We start from the raw sequence: 11205 nt of genomic DNA on the forward strand, positions 1-11205 counted from the left end.
TATGACAGGCACTTTCTTCTCTCTCTCCCTCTCTCTTTCTCTCTCTCTCATTTACTCTCTCACTTTCTCTTTTGTTCTCTCTCACTTCTGGGCATTGTGGTTTCCAATACAGGTACTGAAAGGCTATCACTTTAGTTACTTTCAGCATTCAGTTCTTCTTTTTTTTCTTTTTGGGTCACACCTGGTGATGCACAGGGGTTGTTCCTGGCTCTCAGGTAATTCCTGGAAATCAGGAATTACTCCTGGCGGTGCTAAGGGGACCATATGGGATGCTGGGAATCGAACCCAGGGTTGTCTGTGTGCAAGGCAAATGCCCTATCTGCTGTACTATTGCTCCAGCCCCTGGCATTCAGTTCTTGTCCATTAATGATCACTTCCAACTATCATTGCCATAGTGTTCCCGTATCTATCCTAACTGCACTCCCCCTCTTTCTTAATTATAAGCTTTCTACCATGGACCAGTCCTCTTGCCCATGTTTATAATTTCCTGGGGTAAAAAATAATTGTTTTAAAGGAAAAAAAAAGCACTGGTAGTACTCCACAGGAAAAAAATCCAACCCAATCAAGAAATGGGAAGAAAAGATGAACAGCAACTTCTTCAAAAAAGAAATACAAATGACCAAAAAGCACTTGAAAACATGCTCTACATCACTAATCATCAAATCAAAACAACACTACAAATCAAATCAAAACAACAAAGAAAGGCAAAACAAAACAACAAGGAGATGCCACACCACCGCACAGAGACTTTCACTTATCAAAAAAAGAACAAAGACCCTTGTTACTGAGGATGTAAGGGGAAAGGGACCCTCATTCATTGCTTGTGGGAATGTCGACTGGTCCAAACTTTTTGGAATACAAAATATTGACAACATTCCTCAGGAAAACTAGAAATTGAGATTCCATCTGACCCCACAATTGCATTCCTGGGAATATACCTCAAATCAGAAAAGACACTTGCACTCCTATGTTAACTGCAGCACTATATACAGTAGCCAAAATATGGAAACAACCCAAATGCCCTTGATGGATAAAGAAACGATGGTACATCTACACAACGAAATAATACTCAGCCTTCAGAAAAGATGAATTCATGCAATTTGCTGCAAAGGATGTATCTGAACAATATCATGTGTGAAATCAGTCAGAGAAAGAGGAACACACTAATAATTATTTCTTTCATATGTGGGGTGTAAAGACCTTATAGGCAATATCAAGTGCTTAATGGCAACAGAAATGAAGAGCAGAACTGGTCTTCCGTGGCTTGGCACTGGGACAGGGACCGGGGATAAGTGAGGGAAGGACACACTAGAACAGTGAGAGAGGGGGAAAAGTGACTGCACAGAGGCAGGTTGGGAGACGGAAGAGAAACTGGGGACATTGGTGGAGAATAATGGGCCCAGGTTAAGGGATTGGTGTTGGAACAATGGGTGCCAGAAAATCAATCATAAATATCTTTGTAACTTTGTAATTCACAGTAATTCATAAATTTTTTGCCTTTTGGATCACACCCAGCAATTCTCAGGGGTTACTCCTGGCTCTGCACTCAGGAATTACACCTCTGGGTGCTTGGGGGACCATATGGGATGCCGGGGACTGAACCCAGGTTGTCCGTGTGCAAGGCAAACCCCCTATCGGCTGTACTATCGCTCTGGCCCCAATTCATCAAAAAAATTTTTTTAAATCTCTCTCTTACTTTTAAAAAGGGAGTAAAACTTGTTTATGCACATAAAGATTAACTTGTAGAGAATCATATCAGTATTTTTATACTCCGTGCTTTCTCTCCTTTACTCCTACTTTCCTCCTCTTTGGTACAATAAAATAATAAAATAGTGAATAAAACAGAAACAGAGAGACTTAGAAAAAGTTCCTGTGACAGAGCAGATAGGAGACAATTAGTGCTTGAACCAGTGTTTGGGGAAGCAAAAGGAGAAGTGAGAAACATTCCTAGGGAATGATCTATGGGAGAGAGGAGGAGGAAGAAGGGGAATCACGGTTGTGGAAGGTAGCTGTGAACATGTAGCAGTGTGAGAAAACCTGGGTTTATAGAAAAAAAGTGAAATTTATCTTATTTTATTGGAGTTATGGTCATACCCAGAGGTTCCCAAGGCTTACTTCTGTCTCTGGCACTCAGGGATCACCGCTTCCAGGAATCAGGGAACCATGTGTGATGTTTGAGATTAACTCAGATTAGTCGTGTTCCAGGCAAGTGCCCTAACTTATGTGTACCTCTCATTCCCTGGCCCCTTCTTTTTTATTTTTAAGTCGGGATGGGGGCATTTGGGCCACACCTCATGAGTGGTAGAGACAGGATATAAAATCACTCACAGAAGGACACACGAACACCATTGCTCATTGCTGCACTCCCATAAAAATAGCTAAGATATGGAGTCAACACAGATGTCCAATAAAGTGATGAATAGATGATGATGTGGTATAGACAGACAAAGGAATACTATGCAGCCCCAGGAACAATTAAATAATGCAATTTGCTGCAACATGGTTGGAATTGGAAGATATGTTGAATGATGTAAGCCAGAAGAAGAAATACAAAAAGAGGATGATCTCACTTGTCTATGGTATATAGAATACCAAATGAGGAAATGTATTGTAATAAAGGGGGAATGCCTTGTTCACCGTATATTCAAAACACAGACTCAGTGAAACTGAAGACATGATATCTAAGCTGCAACTGCAACTAAAACTTTATAGTGTGCATCTAAAGTTTACAGGCGGAAATAGGGTGGGGGTTGGGTGGGAGGAAATATGGGAATACTGATGGGGGGAAGTTAACACTAGTGGCGGGATTGGTATTGAAATATTATATTATATGCCAAAAAAATCAACTATCAATAGCTTTGTAAATCACAGTACTTTGAATAAATAAATAAATAAATTGATTGAAATGAGAAAAAATACTGATTCAAAAAGATAATGGATACCCAGGATTACTGCAGCACTATTCATCATAGCCAATGTCTGGAAAGAGCTGAAGGGCCTGACAACAGAGAAGAGGCCTAAGAAACTATTTGTACACAATATATATGGGATACTAGTCAGCTATAAGAAATACTTAAGCCACTAAGTATGGTGCTCTGAATGTTCACCATCCTCCCCCCTATATTAAATCCTATTTGGGTGAGGATACCTGTAACAAGGGAATTCCTGGGGGCCTTTTGGACTTAAGAATACACAGAAAGGTCTGGAATATCTTCTCCCAAACTACTTAGATCTTCTTACATCATTAATGATGTCTTTCAATAGCTAGGCTACCCTTTACATACTTAAACGGAGGTGGGGTCCTGGGGCACTCACCTAAGCCGGTATTAATACAGGGAGGTTGTAATGGTTATCTGGACTACCTGGATGGCTCAGTCATAACCAAAGTCAGGGTGGTATTCCCTCAGGGATTGTTGTTGATGCAATGTCAGCTTTCCCATGGTGTTAGTTATGGGGTAGTAGGATCAAGTCTAGTACTAGAACTTAACCCAGACCCACAGTGTCAGTCATAGAGAAATCTAAACTCAAGGCCTGGATGCACCTGACATTCACAGCCAATAATGGCCAACATGTGGTCCCCAGAGGAGTTCTCCACAGTGAACTTGGGAAGAGGGCAGGCCAAGTTCCCGGGCAATCGAAACCCTTACAGCTGCATTCACACCCCAATAACTGCTACCATGCCTACACTGGACTCCACCACCTCATGACAGAGCTCCACAGAGATGCCAAACTGCCCCGAAACTTCAGGTACTCTTTTTTTTAATTAAAACTCCAGCATTCTTGAAATGGAGGTGAATGAACTCCACCCCTCCCCCAGTACTTTTGGACGTGCTGGTAGCCACACTCACATACCAGCACCATCATGTAAGCTCACTATACAGTTGAACATTCTGGATTTTCTCAAGTGACAACTCCAAACTTTACAATACTAACAACCCATTAGGAGCACACCAAATTGGACAGGAATGTAGTGTAGAAGCCAAATCACAAATCACAAATCACAAATCATCCTGTTAATCGTCGATTGCCTCGAGCAGGCCCCAGTAACATCTCCTTCATCCTAGCCCTGAGATTATATTCAAGGCTCTTTAGGAGAATGAGACCCATCATTGTTACTGGTATTTGGCATATTGGGTACGCCACAGGGAGTTTGCCAGACTCTGCCATGTGGGCAGGCTACATTTGGTAGCCTGCGAGTTTGTCCAAAGTAGGAATGAGATAATAAGATGTCATAATAAGATGTCGCGCGGCCAAATAAGTTAGGTTAACTAAAGAAGCCAAATAAGTTAGGTTAACTAAAACATTAACACAGAAGGCTCAACTAGCAGCAACAGCTTAGTAAACCTTCAGACAAGGACTTAATGTCCCGATGGTGGAATATAACTTGATCACTTGAAGTCCCATTACTTATCGATTTGCTTGAGCAGGCGCTAGTAACATCTCCATTCGTCCCTGTCTCGTGCTAGTGTAGCCCAATGGCGTCTGCTCGATCCAGGAACACGAAGAGCCTCAAACTGATCGTTCAGGTTCTTGATGAAGTCTGACCATCTCGTAGGTGGGCAGCCACACGATCTTTTGATGTACCATGGAATCCAGTTGGTAATGGCTCTAGTCCAGCGGTCATCTTCAAATCGCATTGTGTCCAGCCCATCTGATTTTTGACATCTTAGCAAACGAGACAGCGTCCCTGATTCTTGACCATCAATGGAGGTTGGAACTCTGGATTCTCTCTCTCATTTGAGTGAAACGTGATACTCCAAGCATAGCTCTTTTGATTCCTCTTCAGAAGACTCGAATAGCATTCTCATCCTGTTTTCATAGGGCCCAGGTCTTTGATGCATATGTTCATGCAGGAAGAATGGTGGAGTCGAAGAGATGTGCCCAGAGCCAGAGGTTCTTTGTCCTCTTAGTTATTTCTTCGATGCTCTTGAAGGCATTCCAAGCCACTCTCTTCCTCCTGTGCAACTCAGGTATCAGGTCATTCGTCATGTTGAGTTCTCGACCTAGGTACACATAACTGCTGCATTCGGAGATGTTCGTTCCATATATATGGGATACTAGTTTGTGAGAGCTATGGAACGTCAGGAACAAGTCTGTTTATCATGAATATTGTCTTCGTGAGATTCAGCTGCAGTCCAAACTTTTCACACTCATGATCGAAGTCGGCCAGCATTTGTGCCACTTGGCTAATGTTTGGTGTTATTAGAATGATGTTATCAGCGAAGAGGAGGTGGTATACTTGTCAACCAATTATCTCCACTCCCATTCCTTCCCATTCCAGTCATCGCATGACATTCTCTAGGGTGGCACTGAAGAGTTTTGGTGAAATGGTATCACCCTGCCGAACCCCTCTCTTGACATCAATGATTGCTTCCTTGTAGGATGGTGAGATCCTGGTAGTGAATCTGTAATACAGTTCATGGAATATCCTGATGTATTGAGTTTGAATGCCCTGTATGGCTAGGGCTTTGATGACTGCTTCAGTCTCAACAGAATCAAAGGCCTTTTTAAAATCAATGAACATTAGATGGAATGGCATCTTGAACTCCCGAGAAACCTCAATGAACTTGGTTAATGTGTGGATATGGTTGATCATGCTGAATCCATTTTGGAACCCGGCTTGCTCACATTGTTGTCCTTCATCTAGTGTTCTGCTAATCCTATTCAGGATGACTCAAGTAAACAGCTTGTAGACAACAGACAACAGGCAGATTGGGCGATAGTTGCCAATGTCGGTGGATGTCTCCCTTCTTGTACAGTAGAACAGTTCTTCAGGTTTTCCTTTGGGATGAAACCTTGCATTCAGACAGGTATTGTGTGAAGAGCCGAGCCAGTATATTGATGAGTACTGACGGCAGATTCTTCAGGTGTTCAGGTGTGACCTTGTCTGGGCTTGGTGCTATTCACTTCTTTACTGACGAAATGGCATGATGGATTTCAGAAGGGAGAACATTGAGAACGACATACCCATCCTGCGGAATTTGGTATGTGGGCAGGTGGACGTGGCTATCAAAGAGATCTGAGTAGAAGTCATGGATAATCTTCTCCATTGCCCTTCTGGAATATGTGATAAATCCATCAGGACGTCAGAGGGCAGTCATCTTGATCTTGTAGTTGGCGAAAAACAGGTGGTGGGTATTGGGAATGCTTTTCCCGGCTTCTGCCTCATTGACAAGCACTTCTGCTCTTCTCTTTTTGAGGTCTTCCTTTATCACTTCTCTGCACTGCTTTGTGAGCTCGGACATTTGTTTGTGGTTGCCCGAGGCTTGTGCCAAGTCACGTTGGCGAATGAGCTCAAGAGTTTTCGAAGACAGGCATCTTTTTATGGCTATCTCTCTTTTGGCTTTCCTCACACAATCATGGAGGTGCTGAACCAGTCGGTCATATTCTTCGTCAATGTTGTCAATGACGGCATCTTCCCATGTTGCTGCAATAGTGCCAAAGAGCTCCCAGTTGGTGGTCGTTCTGGGAGTTCTCTTCTTAAACTTTGAAGATGAATAGATGTGGCTCACTGCCGGCAGTTTCTATCTCATTGTCTGCATACCAACATCCAACTACGATGAAGAAGAAACTGAGAAGTTCTACATGGACCTGGAGAAGTTCTATAAAGAAGACCACACCTTCTACAAGATCATTATCAGTGATTTTAATGCCAAGATAGGACTGAGAAGATCAGCCAAAGAACTCCACATCAGGATCCATGGCCTAGGATGGAACAAACAGGGTGAGAGACTGACTGAGTTCATCATGTCGATCAAGACCATCCATGGTAACTCACATTTCCAGAAGGCCGACTCTTAACGTTGGACATGGGAGTCTCCTGGTGGACAGCTCCACAATGAAACTGACCACATCATATTCAATTGACAGTTTTGCCTGACCAATATGACTATTATCCCAAAATTTCAAACGGGATCAGACTACTGTCTCCTTTGTGCAAAATTCTACATTACAGAGCGGGAAAAAAGAGATCTAACAATTTTCACAAATTTTCCTTTACTGAAGTATGTTTTTGGTAAGTCCATTAGTCATTTAGTGGTAATATGCAATATAAAATAAATTATTTTGGCCTGCTATGGGAGTAGGCTTGAGGGCTGGTTGGGGAAAATGGGGACAATGGTTGATGGAAGGTCATGGTGGTGGTAGGATTGGGGTTGGGATATCAAATGCCTGTAACAGGTGCATTATGAGGAACGTTATAAACCATGGTGTTTAAGTAAGGTGAAAAGAAATAAAGCTGCTCAGCATACTCTGTGGGCAAAGATAAGTACCAGATACTTTTTTTAAGCATATAAAAATTCTGCAGCAAGTTTTCTGATACCTCTTTCTTTTCTTGTCCTTAGCACTCCCCTCTCCTCTTTCCTTCTTTCTATTTGGTGGTGCTTGGGTTCCAGCCCAGATACTGTGCACGTGCAGCACATTCTCCATCACTGAGCAGCAGCATCTCCAAAGGGCTCATGCAGAGACACTCAAGAGGCACGAGGACGAGGGTCTTGTGAATATCCTGCTTCTATATGCAAATCACTTTTCAAGGTGGCGATGTCATACCCTCTGAGATAATAGACTAGAAACTTTGCCTCTAGATTATGCAGTCCCCATATGTGTTCCCTATTTTCATTGCTTCCTTGGCCCTCCCTAGAGTGTTGAGTTATTTCAGGAGCATTTAATAACCCTATCCGTGGAATAGGGTTGGGGAAGCGATAGCACAGCGGGTATGACATTTGCCTTGCATGCAGCCAACCCCTGTTTGATTCCTCCATCTCTCTCAGAGACCCCAGCAAGCTACAGAGAGTATCCCACCCGCTCAGCAGAGCCTTGCAAGCTCCCCATGGTGTATTCGATATGCCAAAAAATTAACAATTCTCAGAATGGAGACGTTACTGGTGCTCACTTGAGCAAATCGATGAATGAGAGGATGGAAAGATCTATGGAATGAGCGCTGGACCTTTTTCTTTACAGAGATTGAGTAAATTCACTTCTTGGAGACTCAGATGGAGTGAAAGCAGTCTGGGCATCACACTATAGTATGATGATGATGATGATGATGATGATGATGATGATGATGATAATGATGATGACGATGATGGTGGTAGTAGTAGTAGTAGTAGTAGTAGTAGTAATAGTAATAGTAATAGTAACTGACTGCACAAGATAAAGCAAGCCTTTTGCTCTGCAGTGTCCATACGAAGTCCCATACCGTGATCATAGCTCTGAGATGCACACACTAGGCTCGATATTTTTCCAACGGACTCAAAGTCTATCTTTGTTGAGATCACTAGGAGGGGGAGGAACAGAGCTGTAAGATGTACCTGGGTCGCCCGGACTCTGAACAGTCTGAGACACTGCCAGGTGCCAGCACACAGAGTGGTTGACTCCTCGTCCTGGCGTTAACGGTTGAGGTGTGGTGGTTCCCACATGCAACTGCCACTGTACCCAGGCGGGAGCGCGCTCCCTCGTTCCGGAGACACTTCCGGGAGGGGGGAGGGGTCCCTGCAAGGGGCCCCGGAAGCAAGACTGGAAACGGGACCGGAAACGGTACCCTTCTCGGTTCCGCCCGGCCTTGCGTCCGAGCTGCGGTGGTGTCAGGTGTGTAGCAGTCATTGCTGGCTACCCCGGTGAGCGTACCTGGGTAGGGGAGGGAGGGAGGGCAGCACATTCTCCGTCACTGGGCAGCAGCATCTCCAAAAGCTGCTGGGGTCGGGGGTCGCAGGCTGGAGACCCCCCAGGTTGCAGGCCTGTTCAGGCTCTGCTCTGGGGTCACAGAGAAGCCGCCCGCTATCAAGCCACCCCTGCGTCCCCTGGTTCCCGCCAGCCCTGACAGGCACAGCGATGCGCAGTTAGACGTGGTCAGGTGAGCGGGCGCAGCAGAAGCCTGGCCCCACGCGTGACTCCTGTTTCAACCTTGCGCCGGGAGACAGTGCAGAGCGGCAGAAGTGGGCCGAGCGGTCTGGCACTTTCAAAGGTGGAAAGTCATCCTGGGAGATGCCAACGTGCAGATGAGATCACTCGCTGAGCGCTGGAAATAGGAAAATGGTCTTCACTCTCTACACGTGTGGCATCTTGGAGCAAAATAAAAAAAAATTTTTTTAAGTCCATCCTTGTCTTTTAATGAAATGGAGCCTTGCAGGGGGGGAGCGGGGGGGGGGGGCGTGGAAGGGGGGAGGTGGCTCAGCAGTAAAGCACATTCCTTGCATGTGTGATACCTTGGGTTCATCCCTGGCAATGGGAGAAAGAAAGGAAAACAGGAAAGAAAGAAAGAAAGAAAGAAAGAAAGAAAGAAAGAAAGAAAGAAAGAAAGAAAGAAAGAAAGAGAAAGAAAGAAAGAAAGAAAGAAAGAAAGAAAGAAAGAAAGAAAGAAAGAAAGAAAGAAAGAAAAAGAGGAAATTAAGGCCTGCAGAGAAGTAGCTAAGCAGGGTACTTAGGGACATGATGAATTGAAAGAATTGCATTGATGCCTTCTATCACTTGAGGTGCCCACTGGGAGGTCACCTGGTGGTGATCAGAGCTTACTCCAGTGTCTGTTAGGGCATCTCTCTTGGCACTGTTCATTTGTGGTACTATAAATCAAACTGGGTTGGCCACACACAGGGCAAGTGCCCTTCCTGAATAAATAGTTTTGCTCCACTTCAGTACCACTTAAATAAACCACATTCATTCATTTACCAAGGAGGTGGCTCTGTGCCATGTACCTGCACATCTGGACAAAGATGTCTGGGAACCCTCCTGCCCTTTGAGGCCTGCATAATGCTGGGGATAGGAGGTGGGGGTGACAACCCTGCAGTCTGCAGACAACTGGTACCCTAGTAGAAGTTTGAGTGGAAAAGATTCTCATGGACTCTCTGAGGCAACATTTTTTGGCAGAGGTGGTTGAGCAGAAAAGGTGTGTGGCTTTTTTTTTTTTTGCTTCATTGTGTTATGTTCATTCAGTGATTTTCTTGCAGTTTCCAGAGTGTGAAATGATGGATTATAATGAACTAAAAGATAATTACTCCAGAACTGATCTACCCAATTGAATTTAGGGGGCGTGGGAAGTTGGAAGAGAGAGGCATTGGGGTCCTTGGGGGGGAAAGTGGGTACGTTGGTGATGTGTCTTGTGTTGGAATTATGAGCATAAGAGATCATAAATAACAGTATTGTACATCAAAGCACTTCAGTAAAAAGTCTTAAAAATGGAATAGAGATATGGGGTCTTAGGAGATAGTACAATGGTTAGGGCACAACAGCCCTATAGACCCCTGAGCACCTCTAGGTGGCCCAAGTATCCCTGGCACTGCCGGACAAACGAGTTGTATTTCTTTCTAAATATTTTTGTTACTGTTATTATTGGGTCACATGTGGCAGTGTTCAGGGTTTCATGTTGGCTCTGTACTCAGGGGTCTCTTCTGGCAGGGCTTGGGGTATCATCTGCAGTGCTTGGAATCACTCGGATCAGCCTTCTGCAAGGCAATTCCCCTACAAACTGCACTATTTTTCAGGTCCCATTATTGCATACTTGGGCCCCTGTGCTGAATCATCACAGATGCCCCCACCCCACAATCTCCTGAGCACTGCTTGGGTCTTCCCCTGCCAAATTAATGAAAAATAAATAGAGGTCAGCTAGAAGAACAAAGAGGGAAACTGCCAGTTCTCTCCTGCAGGGTGCAGTCAGGAAAACCTTCAAGAGAAAAATGGTATTTGTTTTGGAGCTTGACAGATGAGCAGGAGTTTGTGAGAAATTGTAAGGAGTAGCCAGACCAATTGTATAGCAGGTAGGTCTTTTGCCTTGCACGTGGCCAACCCAAGTGATCCCAAACACCTCATATTATCCCTGAGCTGACCAGGAGTGACCCCTGAGTGAAGAGCCAGGAGTAAGCCCCAAGCAGTGCTGTGTGTGGCCCAAACCTACCCTACTCAAACAGAAAAGTTGGAGAAGACTGATTCCAAACAGGGAAAGAGTATATATGACTTCTAGCTTTGTTTCTAGAATTTTAGTCCCAAGTTTTCTCTATCTGTATCACAATGGGGAAAAATAGAAGAGCTTTGAGTATACACTTTCAACTTAGGTTTGTTGTCAGTTAAATATACTTTTCTTTTTCAATACTCAACATGAAGCATAGTACATGCTCTACCCTTTCAGTCTCAGCCTCTGGTTGTTTTTCTTTGTTTTGTTTTGGGGTCATACCCTGTAATACCCAGGGTTTACCCCTGGGTCTGTGCTCAGGGATC

Source organism: Sorex fumeus, unplaced genomic scaffold (genome assembly GCF_029834395.1).
Source record: "Sorex fumeus unplaced genomic scaffold, SorFum_2.1 ptg000072l, whole genome shotgun sequence".
NCBI lineage: Eukaryota > Metazoa > Chordata > Mammalia > Eulipotyphla > Soricidae > Sorex > Sorex fumeus.